The 14,385-nt window shown below is 38.7% G+C and overlaps 1 non-coding gene across 1 annotated transcript; it reads right to left on the bottom strand.

Moving 5' to 3' along the window:
* Window positions 1-3,081: 3,081 nt before the first annotated feature.
* LOC142423675 (small nucleolar RNA SNORA18) lies at window positions 3,082-3,211 on the bottom strand. Its single transcript, XR_012779279.1, has one exon. It is a non-coding gene; the product is annotated as a small nucleolar RNA SNORA18 (small nucleolar RNA).
* Between the last annotated feature and the right edge of the window lie 11,174 nt (window positions 3,212-14,385).

Below are 14,385 nucleotides of genomic sequence, written 5' to 3'. Positions count from 1 at the left end.
GTAGAACTGGGGTCATGATAGTTGGGGGTGGGAAGCATTAAAGAACTAGAGGAATGTGTGTGTTTCATTGGTGCTATCCTACACCCTGGCTGACTCATCCCTTCCTTATGACCATTCTGTGAGGGCATGTCCAATTGTCTACAGATGAGCTTTGGGTCTCAACTCCTCCCCCCAACCCCTCATTCTCATCGATATGATTGTTTGTTTGGGGTCTTCTGATATCTGATACCTGATCCTGTAGACACCCATGAGTACACAGACTGGTGTGCTTCTTCCATGTGGGCTTTGTTGCTTTCCAGCCAGATGGCTGAATGTTTATCTTCAAGACTTTAAGACACCAGATGCCATATTTTTTTAATAACCAGGCACCATCAGCTTTCTTCAACCCATTTGCTTATGCATCCATTTTGCTTCTAGTGATCACGTCTGGAAGGTGAGCATCATAGAATGCCAGATTATTAGAACAAAGTGTTCTTGCATTGAAGAAGCACTTGAGTAGAGGTCCAATGTCTACCTGCTACCTTAATATTTAACATATAAATATATGTATATATACCTATATCCATATCATTATACATAAATTATTTACATATATATTTACCTGTGTTTATACCTTTATAAATGTCCTTTGCCTCCTAGTTCCTACCTCCTGTCCCACTATCATATTTGACCTTCATTTGGCTCCCAGTAATTCCTCTCAGCTACATTGCACATAATCAAGCCCCACCAGGCATGCTATGCCCTCCTAGCCATTGATTTTAGATCACTGGTTGTTCCCTTATCCCTGGGTTTGTTGGCATCCCCCTTCCTTTCCTCCACCTCCTCCTGGAACCATTGTCCTCCTGGAACCTCCCATGTCCTCCTGGAACCATTTGTCCCATTTTTTTCTCCTTGGGCTTGTTTGTCCTATCTTATAGACATGCAAAAAAAAAAAAAAGGACTATAAATAGCTCCAGGTCTATCTGTTGACCCTTATAAATGTTTTCCAATCAAATTGGATGGGGTGCCAAGTCCTGCCTCCAAAGTCTCTTTTTATGATTGCTGGGGGATTTCATTGCTTTGCTCCCCTTGCTGCTCTGCTGTACTTCATTGGGTTTCAACCCATTATGTGTTTGGGGTGGGGTGGGAAAGGTGTGTCAGGGCAGGCCCAATTCCCACACTGTATCTCCAGTGTTGTGATCCGTAGCACTATGTTTCAGTGAGGGGACACCCTGTCTCATGGTGGGGCTGGCCCTACAAGTCCTCTTTGTGCATTGACTGGTCTAAACAGGAATATCGTCCTTGAGGCTTGGTAGGCTAGGATGCGATTCTCTCTCTTTTTCTCCTGCCCCATTAATTTTCTCCCGTGTGTTATGAGCAGACCCACCCCTCTACCAGGGCTGTATCATCAGTTCTGTCTTCTATAGTGCATTCTTCTGGGGAGGGATGCATGTAACTGGGATCAGGGCCAGCCCCACAGACCTCTGTTAGTTCACTGCTTCATGCTGGTATGTAGTCTTCAAGCCTAGAGAAACTCTTTATGGGAGTAGAAAGCCTCCTCTTTCTCGCATGGTTACATGTTGAGAGGCCAACTGCAATGTTGGAAGTTCGAAATCACCAGTCACTCCACAAGAGAAAGGTGAGGCTTTCTACACCTGTAAAGAGTTACCTGCTCAGAAACCCTCAGGACAATTCTACTGTGCCCTCTAGGGTCACTGTGAGTCAGAATTGATGGGATAACAGCGAGTTTGATGTTGTGATTACTAGGTGCATTTAAATGGATCAAACTCATAATGACCTCATGTATTACAGTGCAGAACTGCTTCATAAGGGCTTCTTCATTGTAATATTCATGGCAGCAAATCACGAGACTTTTTCTTAAGTAGTAATTCTGGGTATATTAAAACTACCAATTTAGGGGTATTAATCATAACTATATGTCAATCTGAAACTAAGACTACTAAGATTACGCTTAACAATTCCTTTCTTCCCTAAACAACCAGAATGTTAGTTGGTTCCATGTTGGGCTGCTAATCTCCAGATCAGAAGTTCAAAACTACCAGAATCTCTGAAGGAGAGCGAGGAGACTTTCTCCTCATGTAAAGAGTTACAGTCTCTGAAATGCCAATCCTAGAGGAAGCTATGAGTTAGAGTAGACTTCATGACAATGCATTTGTTGTTGTTGTAATTTTGAAGGATCCTTCTCTGGTCAGTGAGACATGAAAATCCTACAGCCAGACACGGTTTTACAGTTTTTTAAAAATTTACAGGTATTCCTGATCGTGTTTTCATTATCACCCAGATAGATATGCAAAGCCAATGTTTGAACGTTCCAGATCCTCTAAAAGGTGTGAAATAACTGCTCATGTAATCAAGTCGTGTTGGTATGTAAAAGAAAATTCTTGTTCCCATACATCAATGCCTCCTCCCACGGGACATTTCCTCCCGAAACGTCTAAGTGGCCATCTCTCAGTGAGTACGTCATTAATATTTATTGAGTTGTGAGAAGTGGTTCTTAGTACACATAGCAGAATGGAACAGCTTGCAATTTTAATAAGACCCACAAGATAATTAAGACTTACAATTTATTCTTCTTCTAATGCCAGGCCAGGAGGGCCTTTCAGCCTGTAATATGAATGACTAAGTGCTTTCATGTTTGACTTTATACACGGCTATAAAATATATTTTGTTTTTTTCTGGTCAGCTCTTTCATTTGCCTTTATTTCCTCAGGCAAAAGTAAAACAACATCTTCCAATTAAAAAGGGTAGGTTTAAGAAGACAAAAATCCTGTCTATTTTCCTAAATGTTGCCTGAACATTTATTTCGTCCATAGCTATCCATGAAAAATAAAGCTGGATTGCATTTTATAAAGCTCCACACATACATGGATGCAACCTTTTCCCCAAAGAAGACAGATCCATGCCTCTATGTGGTAAGCAAGCTTTCAGAATGAACAGCTTCATTTTATAGATTTAGATTTTCAATAAACAAAATCCCTAGTCTCTCTAATGAAGGGAGCACTGCAGAAGATAAATGCCTAGAACATTTCATTTCTTTCTTTCCAAAACCATGTGCCTGTCAAACTCTTCCTACTCGCTACACATTGTCCTGTAGTTCTTTCCCACCGCTACAACCAATAGTTCTGACAGTGAAGCAAACCACAGAGTTACTCTACGAGGCACTTCCAATGATGAGGGTCTCCAGACAAAGCCCATCCGGATGGACCTCAATCAGAACGTTTCTTGTCTCAAGGAAAATGCATCTGTTTGGGGAACATAATGCCCAGAGATCTGTGCAACGCAGGCACTCGGCTAAATGTTAAAATAATCCTTAAGGAAATGCTAAAAGTAGGCAGAGCAAGAGAGGAACATCTTCAGCTTTGAAGCTTCAGAGAAGCTGCATGGAGGTAATTAAGTTTATGAAAATTCTTTGAAAATAAGAAGCCCATCAACAGGCAGAGACGGAAATGGGCATTCTGGTTTGAGGGAACAGCGTTCACGAGGTTGGAGAAGGGCAGGGCTGATGAGGACTTAAGTAACTTACAATGGTCCAGATATATTTCAGCATATTAACCTCACAGGGGAATTGGGAAACACATGTTTAGATGATCATAGAGAAATTAAGTGCAAGAATTAAGGAATTTAAAGTTATTTTCTAGACCTTAGAGACTCATTAGAGATCTTAAAGCCAAGGAATTTTGTATCAGGGTGGCTTTGAGTGGGAAATCTGAAAGCAAGGAGGTCAGTTAGGAACAGACCTAACCTTAATTCTAAGGAGGAGATGAGGGGTTGAAGCAAGGTCGTATTGTAAATAGAGAAAATAAGTATAAAACACCAAAAGAAAGTGGCCCAATGATTAGGGGACATGAGGGAGGGAGGTCTGATTGACGCCTAGAATTCTTGAACCTCTGCTTTCCATAAATGTACTCTCACTGGGTCATTTCCCTGTATATAGGATCAAGATGGCCGTAGATAATCCAAAGTATCAGTTTCACTTAGGGGCTCCATGATCAACTAACGGAAATTGGCATCTTGGAAACTTTTGTTTTCAGCATTAGAAAGGAGAACACCATAATGGTAGAAGAGGTGAAAAAAGACTTAACCAAGAGCATTGTAATAAAGTGAATGGCTAAGGACATGTAAAATCCAATTCTAAAAAAAAAATAATAAAATCCAATTCTATTAAACTAATGATATGTCCAAATAAAGTATCAATAGATTGTTAACCATAATTATACATTACAATAGTGACTACAGAGGCAATTATCTTTACCAAGATAAATAGGTTTAGTGATATTACAGTAAATGTGGTCCATGAAGATGAATGGTGACTTCAGTCTTCCAAAAGACTGGATGAAAGGATCGTTTTCTCAGTGAGAAAAATCAAAGTTGAGCAACACTAAACAATGAAAAGAAAGAAAATGTTGGCCCAGATCTGAAAGCACACAGACATGATCATTAGGATGAACGCAGTGCTATTTTGGATAATGTTCTCATGTGAGCCATAAGTGATTGATTAGCTAATTTTTAGAAGTTGATCTTCAGGACTTTCTTCCTAGTCTTAGTCTACAAGTTTATACATTCCATTGGAACTCATCCACCTGCTGATATTTGAAATACTAATGGCATGGCTTACAGCATAAAAGCAATTTACAAATGGCCAGGCATGTGATCACTTTTTATGACAAATCTTTCTACACTCTTTTACTTTTACTATTCTATTCAAGAATTTTAATGTAAATCATAGGTCCCAAACTTACTTGGCCTACTTCCCATTGTTCAGGAAAAAATTACTCAGTGCCCACTGGAAATGTAAAAAGTTTTTACTCTAGTGTACAATCCAGGGTAAAGTGTAGGTATCTGCTGCGACAGCCCTCCTGGATAGTGCCAGTGCAGCCTGGACGGTGACATTGCCGGCTTCAGGAAACGGAGCGTAAATTAATACAAATGTCACTTTAAAGAGATTATCCAGGAGAGGCAGCACAGAAACACACTCCAGGAGGCCAGCTTATTTTCTCCATAGGATGAGCCTTTCCGTCAAGAGAAACAAATCACAATGCGTCCAAGGAGTGAGTTTATAGAACAGAAAAATATCTGATTATGAATTGGAGCAAACACACTAGAAATTGCAAGCCATGTGGATAAAAAAATCATTTGGTTTAAGATAGAAAGATAACATCAATGACATATTGTTTACAAAATATAAACACGATGCTTGAAGTGGTGTCAGAAGGCTGATGGATTATTCTATGGGCTAATGGGCTCCCCCAATAAGCATCTACCATATTATTATATTCTTCAGAACACATGACTTTGTACATAGAGTTGAAGATGTCCTATATCAAAATCTCTTTGCTGTTTTAAACAAAGTACCCCTGAAACTAAAAGGAAAATTCAATTTTTTCCTCAGAAGTACAGTTGTTGGATTTTCAATGATGATAGCTATTTCCTAATCATTATCAGTAGGAATAGTATCAATGTATAATCCCATTTTCAAGGCCAAAAAATGCCTCAGGTTTCTCAATAAAGATTTTGATTTTTTGAGTCTATTAATTTTAAATTTATTTAAAATTTAGGTACATTAAACATCCTAAATGTTCACTAATAGAATTAGAAATTGTATTGTACCATATATAAAAATAAATGAGAAGGTTGCTTATCCTTTGATATGAATCTATGGTTAAAGAAGAAACAAGGTGAAAAAACTGAATGAATTATTACCTATTGTGTGAATGTACAAGGGGAGATTAAGAGTTTTATTCATTTTTGGTTGTTAAATGCATGTGCACTCTGGAAAAATGTACAAAACTGTGGCAGGTAAATCATTTTAATTAGATCCTTTTCTTATTGTTAGGTGACAGCTAAGAAAATGGAGTCAGATGATATATAATATACATACATTAAATTTTTGAATCGCGCATACTATTATCTATTTTTAAAATTATAAAGACAAAAGAGTAATAATTAGGTAAGTTATATGCACTTTATAAAGTAAATTTGTATTTCTCTTACAAAATATGTAAATGTAAAGAGAATCTTTGTTAAAAATAAAAGTCTTCCAAAATGATTGTGACAGATCTTTCAAACATAGATGAGTTTTCAAGTTCAGAGTGTTAAAAAGAGGCTACTAGTTTTATTTAATTTATTGTCTATATAATAATTTTAAAAATGAAAAACATTATAAACCTAGAAAGAAATTTTGAAACCATTTCTGATAAATGCACTTGGCAAAATAGTAAATGATACAACTTCCCTAACCCAATAAAAGACATTGTTTCAGTTGAAAGGCTGGCATCATACATTTCAGAATGTCAAAAAAATTAATTTTCAGAAATTTCAAAAAAAATACATGTGTGTCCATTATCACCATTAGTGGTTAACCTTCTACTGAAGATGTTGTTGTTGTTGTTGTTGGGCCATTGGGCCTGTTCTGACTCGCCCCGGCCACACGACAGCACCACCCAACAGAACAAATGACTCCCTGCTCACACCCATTGCTGTGTCCGCGCCCCGTGTCTCAGTCACCGTGTCCAGCCAGCCTGTAAAGGCTCTTCCTCTCTCTCGGTGTGCCTCTGTTTGATCAAGCATGAGGCCCTTTTCCAGAAACCGGATTCTTTCCATAACGTGCTCAAAGCAAGTGAGGGAAGTATGGCCATGCTTGCTTCTACACAGTATTCTGCTGGAACCCCCAAGACAGATGTTTGCTCTTTGGGTGATCCGAGTACATCAATATTCTTTGCCAGTGCTGTTCCTGAAATATATTGATTCTTCTTTGGTCCTCCTTGTTCAACTTTCACGAGCATGTGAGGTGAGAAGAGACCGTGACTCCGGTCAGGCACACATTAACCCTCAAATGCATATCCTTGCTTCTCAACGCTTTTGAAAGGTCTGATACAGCGTGTTCACCCAACGCACTGTGTCATTTGATCTCTTGTAGGTGTCATTTTTAGGTGCCACCAACTCTCTGAACAGGACAAAATCCTGTCCATCCTCACCGATCTTGCTATGTGAGAGCCCATGGGTGCAGGCACGGTGTCAATGCTTCTCAAGGATCTCCTGCTTTTTTGCTGATACGCTACTTCACTAAACCTCATAGCCTTCACATGAGACAGTGTTCTTCTGATAGCATGTCCAAAATAACTGAAAGGGACTCTTGCCATCATTTCTTCTAAAGGAACGTTCAGGCTGTACTTATTCCAAAATCTTTTTGTTTTTTCATTTTTCCTGATATTCAATATTCTTCACCAATATCAAAATTCAAAGACATCAGTTCTTCTTTAATCTTATATTGCCACATGTGTCGGAGGCCATTGCAAACACCATGGCTCAGACCAGGGGCACCTTCATCTTGAAAGGGTTACCTTTGCTTTCTAGCACTTTGCAAAGGGTCCTTGCAGATGATTTGCCCGATGCATGTGCTCTGTGGTCTCCTGATTGCTGTTTCCAAGTACATTACATTGTTTGACAACTTCAATATTTCCTCTGTTTACTTTAATGTTTCTTATTACCCAGGTGTGAGGGTTTTTTTTTCATTCTGAGGTAAATCTATATTGAGATCTGTATTCCTTTATCTTTATCCAAGAGTGTACTAAGCTGTCCTCCATTTCAGCAAGCAAAGTTATGTTATCATATACTGCCCAGATTGATGGGTTTTCCTTTAATCTTAATGCCATGCATGATCTTCTTTGTAGAGTTCCATTTATGATATATTGACTAAACATGATGAAAAGTTATAGCTGATGCCCAGCTTGCCTAATTTTTAACCTCATTTGATACTCTTGTTCCAATGACTGCTTCTTGGTCTATGCATAGGTTCTGTATGAACCCAATTAAGTGTTCTGGAACATGTATTCTTTGCAACATTGTTGATAATTTGTTATGATATACACAGCTTAATTCCTTTTCATAGTCATTGAAACACAAGGAAACACCTTCCTGATATTCTCTACGTTCCGCTCAGATCCATGTGTCATAAGCAATGATATCTCTCATCTGCAAGTTCTCTTCTGTATCCAGTTCAAATTCCGGAGGTCCCATTATTTATGTACTGCTGTATCTGTTTTTATGATTATCTTTAGCAAAAGTTCACTTAAGTGTAATATTAATAATATCATTCAATGATCTTCTAATTTTGTTTCATTACTTTTGGGGTGAATGGGCATAAATAAGAATACTTTCCAGTTGGTTGGCCAAGTTAACTGCCTACCAGGTGTAAAGGCCTAAAAATTCTTCAGCTCTCATTTTAAATCCGCTTTAATTAAGCTAACAATAAAAACTGAAGAAATAACATCCACTGACAGCTTTCGTTTATTTTTAAATAGTAGAACTCATCATTATATTATAATTAAATATACAAAGAACCAGAGTTAGAACAGTAAAAAGGAATATATCTGATGATATGCTCAGTATACCTTAAACTGAAAGAATTAAGGAAAAATGTCACGCTTCATGTTGAAGATTAATAGAGTCTATTGGCAAAATATTGAATGATGTAGGAAGCATCAAAAGAAAATGGAAAGAATACACAAAATCATTGTACCCAAAGAACTACTCAACATTCCACCATTTCAGGAGGTCGCATATGAGCAAGAACTAACGGTCCTTAAGGAAGAAGTTCAAGCGGCACTAAAAGTATGAGTCACAAAAAGGCTCCAGGAATTGATGGAATGCTAATTGAACTGCTTCCATGATCAAACACTGGAAACGCTCACTCGCTTATTCCAATAAATTTGGAAGATACTTACCTGGTCAATTGACTGAGAGAGATACATGTTTGTATCCATTCCAAAGAAAAGTGACCCAACAGAATGATAAACTTACAGAAAAATATTAATATCATATGCAAGCAAAATTTTTCTGAAGATCATCCAACAATAGCCATACCTGTACATTGACAGGGCACTGCTCAAAGTTCAGACTGGATTCAGAGGATCTGGAACCTGGCCGATATCAGATAACTGGGGCTGAAAGCAAAGATTGCCAGAAAGGTTTTTACTTGATTATGTAAAAGCATCTGTGTGGATAACAAACTGGAGGAAAAAAATGTGAATTTCAGAACACTTTATTGTGATCATGCAGAACGTGTACCTGGATCGAAAGCTAGCTTGTGCAGACAGAACAGGGGAATACTGCACAGCTTAAAATCAAGAAAGGTGTGGAGCAACAAAAATGTTGATGAGTTGTAGCCTCTCACCATATGTATTGAAGCTACATGCTGAGCAAGTAATCAGAGAAACTGGACCATATGAAGAAATATGTGGCATCGATATATGTGGCATCAATCCTGGAGGAAAGCTTATTAAAAACCTGCGATATGAAGACGACACAATCGTGTTTGTTGAAAGTGAGGAGGACTTGAAGCACTTGCTAATGTAGAACAAGGAGTGCAGCCCTCAGTAAGGATTACAAGTCAATGTAATGAGAATCGGAATCCTCACGACTGGATTGATAGGCAGTATCATGATAAACGGGGCAAAGATCAAAGTTGTCAAGGATTTCATCTTGCCTGGACCCACAACCCATGCTCATGGAAGCAGCAGTCCGTCAGGAAATCAAAAGAAACTTTGCACTGGATAAATCTGCTGTGGCAGACCTCTTTAAGGTACTGAAAAGCAAGGATGCTACTGAGAAGACTAAGGCACAGCTGACCCAACTGTAGTGTTTTCAATGATCTCACATGCATGGGAAATGGGGCATTGAGTAAGGAAGACTGAAGAAGGATCTGTGATTTGAATTATGGTACTGGCGAAGAATATTGAAAGTTAGATTGACTGTGAAAAAGCCAACAAAGCTGTCGTAGGAAAAGTGCCCATTGTGTGTGGACGCAAAGATGGCAGGACTCATTTGCCTTCCGATGGGTGTGTTCTCAGGAGAGACCCGTGTTGGACAAGATTGTCAAGTTCGGTAAAGTAGAGGAGCTGTGAGAAGATGAAGGCTCCCAAGGACATGGACTGACCCAGGGGCTGCAACAACGGGTCCAAAAAGAACGTTAATTGTATTGTGCAGAACTGCGCAGTGTTGTTGTTGTTGTTTTGTCATGCACAGGGTTACTATGGGTCAGAACTAACTTAATGGCACCCAATAACAACAACAAAGAATTCTTTTGGTGCCTCCTGGATTAGTAACTTCTTTTTTTATTTTCCAGAACTATTTGTTTTTACTTGAGAAGTACAGCTTTTTTTCTTTATTTCTTCTAAATGACGGAAGTGCTACAAAATCAGTTTATTTTCCCTATGGTAAAAGACAGAATTTTCACCATATCTATACTATGATATTCATGCCTTAATTCAAAAGACAACAGTTGGATTAGTGCCCAAAATACTTCCCATGGAAATATTTGTAGGGGTGGGGGAAGCTTTGATCAATTAAACCAAAATACCAAACCCACAGCCATCAATAACATTTAAACTTATAGCAACCTAATAGGCCAGCGTAAAACAACTTCTTTGGGTTTGTGAGACTGTAAGTCTTGGCTGAAGCAGACAGCCTCCTCTTTAGCTTCAGAGCAGCTGGTGAGGCAGTGAGAATTTATGCTTTTATATTTCCTTTTGCAAAATTATAATAGATAAACTGAATGCTGTAAAACATTTATTATTCTTATTGTTAGTGTACATAACACATAATGGTATTTCGTTTAAATTTTAGCCTTCTTGGATCCTTCAATGTCCTACAGACCGTAATACTTTTCACTGGACTAGCTAAGTCTAATATTAGCTTGCTAGTTATCTGTCCCTACATTTAAATTTCTAATAATTATAAAACCTAAAATACCTTCTTAAATCTTAATCATGATGTTTTCTGCCAGATTAGAGACCAATTCGGTCACTGGATACCAGACTTCCTTTTCAAAATAGCATTCTTGTTCATGCTTCTTTTTTTTTTTTTAACCCCCCTAAAGATCAGCTACAACAGTGAGATTCAATATATTCTTTGAAGTTTTCTAAGTCATACAATATTTTAGATAAATATCAAGTAAGGGCCATATTTTCAAAGGAATACAGCCATGTGGCTACCATTCAGTTAAAGAATAGCAAATCCATGCCTATTAAAATGCTTTGTGAAGTTTGGGTTGAAAATCAAGTCTGCACATGTAAGACAACCTGTTTGGTTTTCCCATTCCGGGTTCTAAATAGATTTTTTGTATTTTAAAATACAAATGGACAAGAAGAGATGCGTTTCAGATCATTGAGTACTTCAATTGCAGCATTTAAAAGCCTTGGCTCTTGGCTTTGAAAATTCCCAGAAACAATAACATCCCAAATTGGTGAGCTATAGTCTGTCCTTTATCAGACGAAGCTGCCACCTCAATTGATTTCCTTTTCATGTTGCATGTCTGAGTGGGTGTCACTGGACATGTGTGTGTTTAAAATGTTTGTAAGTAGTGAAGGATTTTTTATAAGTAGCTTAGGTTCAAGTCTTGCTGAAAGCGAGGAGGACTTGAAACACTTGCTGATGAAGATCAAGGACTGCAGTCTTCAGTGTGGATGACAACTCAGTGTAAAGGAAACCAAAGTCCTCACAGTTTGACCAATAAGTAACATCATGATAAACCAAGGAGAGATTAAAGTTATCAAGGAGTTCTTCTTGCTTGGATCCAAAATCCATGCTCTTGCAGACAGCAGCCAAGAGATGAAATGACACATTGCACTCAGTCTGCCTGCTGCACAAGACCTCTTTAAAGCATTGAGGAACAAGGCTGTCACATGGAAGACTCCGGCCCTGGCGGCATAATGGTTAGGAGCGCAGCTGCTTCTTGAGAAATCAGCAGTTGAAAACCGTCACCTGCTGTGCTAGAGAAAGATGGGCTTTCTACTCCCAAAGAAGGTACAGTCTCGGAGATTCCTACAGGGGAAGTTCTACCTTATTCTATAGGGGCAACTATGAGTCGACATCAACTCAGTGGCAGTAATTTGGATTTTGTGGTTTGGAGCACAGCCACGGTCTTTTCAGTTAACCTCATACACATGTGAAAGTTGGAAATTGAATAAGGAAGACTGAAGAATTGATGCATTCAGATTATGGCGCTGATGAATAATATTGAAACTACTATTAACTGCCAAAAGGACAAACAAATTTATCTTATGAGCCAGAACACTCCTAAGAAATGAGGATAGTCAAGACTTCTCATACACTTTGAGCACTTTGTCAGAAGAGATAAGGCCTTGAGTAAGAGGAGAGAGAGGGAAAACAAGGAAGGCATCCCCTCACAGAAGGGCCGCTGGGAGGAGACAAGCCAGTCAGGGTGCAGTTTAGCAATGATGAAACAAACACGTTTCCTCTAGTTCTTGAATGCTTCCTCCCCACCCCCACCCCCACTATCATGATCCCAATTCTACCTTACAAATCCAGCTGGACCGGAGGTTGTACACTGGTACAGATAGGAACTGGAAACACAGGGAATCCAGGACAGGTGAACCCCTCAGGACGAGTAGTGAGAGTAGCGACACCAGGAGGGTGGACGAAGGGTGAGGGAGAAAGGGGGAACAGATTACAAGGAGCTACATATAACCTCCTCCCTATGGGATGGACAAGGGAGAAGTAGGTGAAGGGAAACATCAGATGGTGTAAGATGTGACAAAATAATAATAATTTATAAATTATCAAGGGTTCATAAGGGAGGGGTGCAGGGAGTAAGGGGGAAAATGAGGAGCTGATACCAAGGGCTCAAGTAGAAAGCAAATGTTTTGAGAATGATGATGGCAATAAATGTACAAATGTGCTTGACACAATTGGATTGTGATAAGAGTTGTATGAGCCCCCAATAAAATAATTTAAAAAAACAAAACAAGGAAGAGCCTCAACAGCATGGGTTACACAGCGGCTGCAACAGTGGGCTCAACCTGCCAACGCTGAATTGGCACAGGCCCGACCAGTGTTTGATCCTGGTGTGCATCAGGTTGCTTTGAGCTGGACCTGGGACGAGGACACCTAACAGTGTTAATCATGCATGTGATATAATTTTAAATTGTTTAAATGTGGGTGTTCTCATATGCCAGCAACAAAATTGGTTTGTAACATCTTTCTACATTTAATGACAATAATAACTGACAATCTTTTGTAATTTTTCTTTTTTACCTTGAATTACTACTTTATACCCAAAAAGTTATTGATAAACATTCACAAAATTTTAACTACAAGAATACTGTAGCTAAAACACCATAAAATTTGACAAAACCAGCAATTTAAAAATAAACAAGCAGCGATGAAAATAGTGCATGCTTGTAACGTGCAGGAAAAAAAATCATGTCGTTTCAAAACAACATTTCAATTGGATAATGATGGTGGTTCATACCAGAGACTGAAAGATCTCAAAAGTAGGAATAGAGTGTTACCCTTACACACGGATACATGTATACTAAGCTTCCATACTGTACCCCTTCACTGTGCACATTACATCTGTATACTGAGCAAATAACCCAAACACCCGGACTGGATGGAGAGAAAAGGGCATGAGGTTGGGAGGAAGACTCACTGCTCTTGCCCATGCCATGCAGATAACATAACCTGTCTGTTGGAAGTGCACAAACCTTGAACATATGATGATGAAGACCAAAGTTTCATCAGCATGAATTAAGCTTCAACATAAAATGATAAACATTCTTATAACTAGATTAATAAACACCATGATAAATAGAAAGAAGACTGACATTTTCAAAACGTTCATATTAATTGTATTTGATGCTGATGTCAACAAGTCAATAAATCACACGATCTATTTCATTGGGTAAGTATGCTGCAAAAGATCTCTTCAAAGTGTTCAAAGAAAATGATATCTCATTGAGAACCAAGGTGCAGCTGACTCAAGTCAGGGTATTTTGAATTGCTTTATATACATGGGAAACTGAACAGTGAATAAGGAAGACCAAAGTAGGACTGATGGATTAGAATTATGTTGTTTGCTAAGACTATTGACTGTCTTGGAAACAAAGAGAGTGAGACTCCATCTCATATACTTTGAACTCTCAGGAGGGACCAGGTCCTGGATGCAGAGGGACATGATAATTGGGAAAGCAAAGGATCATCAGTAAAAGAGAAAGTCCCTCAATGAGCTGGATTGATATTGTGACTATAACAATGGGTACCAACATAGCAAAACTCATTACGCTAGCTCTGGATGAAATGGTGTTTCATCCCGTTGTACATAGGGCCACTATGAGTCCAAAGGGCTCAATAGCATCTAAGAATAATGAGAACAAGTTGGGCTTACAAAATTATTTTGTGATTTTTGTAACAACTCCAGTGATGTTTCTATTTTTAAAATGAAAATTTCCACTGTAATACTGCATACAAATTTTATAAGTAGTTGGATTGGTGTCACCTCTTCTAATAGTCACCCATTTTGGTCCACCTTCCTGTTCTCACTGAGTGACATCAAACTGGAGGACCATAGTCAAGGAAAAACTGCTC

Source organism: Tenrec ecaudatus, chromosome 12, assembly GCF_050624435.1.
Source record: "Tenrec ecaudatus isolate mTenEca1 chromosome 12, mTenEca1.hap1, whole genome shotgun sequence".
NCBI classification, from domain to species: Eukaryota; Metazoa; Chordata; class Mammalia; order Afrosoricida; family Tenrecidae; genus Tenrec; species Tenrec ecaudatus.
This window is presented reverse-complemented; position numbering and strand designations above follow the sequence as displayed.